Source organism: Primulina tabacum, chromosome 2, assembly GCF_025594145.1.
Source record: "Primulina tabacum isolate GXHZ01 chromosome 2, ASM2559414v2, whole genome shotgun sequence".
Taxonomy (NCBI): domain Eukaryota; kingdom Viridiplantae; phylum Streptophyta; class Magnoliopsida; order Lamiales; family Gesneriaceae; genus Primulina; species Primulina tabacum.
This window is the reverse complement of record NC_134551.1, coordinates 34,505,785-34,508,296: the sequence shown is the minus strand read 5'-3', so window position 1 is coordinate 34,508,296 and position 2,512 is coordinate 34,505,785.

Genomic DNA, 2,512 nt, shown 5'->3' with positions numbered 1-2,512 from the left:
TGCCGTTGTCTTTGCGTTGAAGATATGGGGACATTATTTTTACAGCGAGAAAAGCCAGATATTTACTGATCACAAGAGTCTCAAGTATTTTTTCATGTAGAAAGAGCTGAATATGAGGCAAAGAAAGTTGTTGGAGTTAGTGAAAGACTACGATTGTGAAATTAGCTACCATCCGGGGAAAGCTAATGTCGTGAGAGATGCTTTGAGCAGAAAAGTTGTAGTCTTAGCACAGATATCGGTGCAAAGATCTCTTCAGGCAGAGATTCAGAGGTTTGGTTTAGAGGTTTATTCTAAGGGCGGGGCTCCTAAGTTGTCTAATCTGACAGTCCAAGCTTTTTTTCTAGATCGAATCCGTAGATGTCAACATTCAGATGAGCAGTTTCAGAAATGGAGACTGAAAGATGAAGCCAAGGGCATTGTACTCTACACAGTGTCTGATGGTATTTTGAGATACAGAGGAAGGATGTGGGTGCCTAGTGTTGGTTCGATTAGAGAGGATATTTTGAGAGAGGCACATACATCTTATTATTCTATCCATCCAGGAAGTACCAAGATATACAGGGATTTGCAGATTTTGTATTGGTGGCCGGGTATGAAGCGAGAAATCCGTTGATTTGTGTCTGAATGCCTCATTTGTCAACAAGTGAAATCAGAGCATCAGAAGCCAGCAGGAATGCTTAAGCCGCTCCCTATCCCCAAGTGGAAATGGGAGAATATCACCATGGACTTCGTTGTTAGTTTGCCGAGGTCAGTCAAAGGATGCAATGTCATTTGGGTTATAGGGGATCGACTGAGTAAGTCAGAACACTTCTTGCCAGTGAAGAAGACTTTCTCCATGACTCAGTGTGCTGAGCTCTATATCAAGGAGATAGTTCGATTGCATGGGATCACAGTTTCTATTGTGTCCGACAGGGACCCGAGGTTCACATCGTCCTTTTGGAAGAGTTTTCATGCAGCCATGGGGACGAAGTTTCTATTCAGCACGGCATTCCATCTTCAGACAGATGGCCAGTCTGAGCGTGTGATTTAGATTTTGGAAGACTTGTTGCGAGCTTGTGTGATCGATTTCCATGGGAGTTGGGAATCAAAGCTACCTCTAATGGAGTTTACCTACAACAACAGGTTTTAATCATCGATAGGTATGGATCCCTATGAAGCACTGTATGGAAGAAAGTGCAGATCACCAATTCATTGGGATGAAGTCGGTGACAGATCAGAACTTGGCCCAGAGATAGTTCAGCAGACCACAGACGTGGTGGTCAAGATCCGAGACAGGATGAAGACCGCCCAGAGTCGCCAAAAGAGTTATGCTGACAAGAGAAGAATAGATCTTGAGTTTGTCGTAGGAGATCACGTATTCGTGAAGATAACAACCCTGAAGGGTGTTATGAGTTTTGGGAAGAGAGGCAAGCTGAATTCGAGATTTATTCGACCGTTCGAAATTCTTGACAGAGTTGGGATACTAGCTTATCGTGTAGCCTTACCGCCGAATCTGGCCGGTGTACACAATGTGTTCCACGTCTTGATGCTGAGGAAGTACTTAGCAAATCCTTCGCATGTTTTGAGCTATGAGCCGTTGCAACTTGCTTTGGATCTGTCGTATGAGGAAAGACCTGTCCAAATCCTAGACAGGCAAGAGCGGAAGATTCGGAACAAGGTGACCAAGTTGGTCAAGGCCCGGTGGCTGAATCAAACAGTGGACGAGGACGAACATTGATCAGTATGACTATTATCAGCAAGGAGATGCATCGGGAGTGCCACCACCAGAAAATAACGAGGATGAACCTTGATCAGGGGAGTTCACTGTTTTCCCTTCTTTTCGTTTTTACTTTCTGCTGCAGTAATTTTTGTTATCAGTGTTATTTCTTTATGTCATTTATATTGTAGAACCCAAAATCAGTACACGTTAAACTCATGCATTTATTTAATTGTTAAATTATTTATTTAATTTTAAAATGATTTTTGAGATGCATGATTTACGAATTTGCATTATTTTAAATTATTTATGTCTATGTGATGCATGTTCAAATGTTTTCTTGATTTTCATGTTTCAGGCGATTATTCGATGTGGGATCGAGGAAAAAAGACCGGCGACGATTTTGACGATTTTATAATGTGGTATTTTATTTAAAGTTAGGATTGGAGCATTTTAAATGATTTATTTATTTTTTATCACTTTTAAAGCCTAATTTAATTTATTAGGTGATTTTAAGGTTTTAAACTTTTAAAATTTATCAACTATGTATTTTATTTTAATTAGAGGATTTTGTTTTGGTAAATTAGTGTGGATTAACATTTAATTAGCTTGTTAATTGGTTTAACATTTTAATTAGCATGATTAATTAATTAATTAAGCAATTTTCTCCTAATTACTCACTCACACACACGTTAACACTAACTCACACACACAACACACACACATACACGTTCACTTTGGGAGAAGAGGTAGGGTTCTTGAGCCAATTCTTTTCAGCAGCCACCAACACCTTCCTCTTCGATTTTTCCAACAACT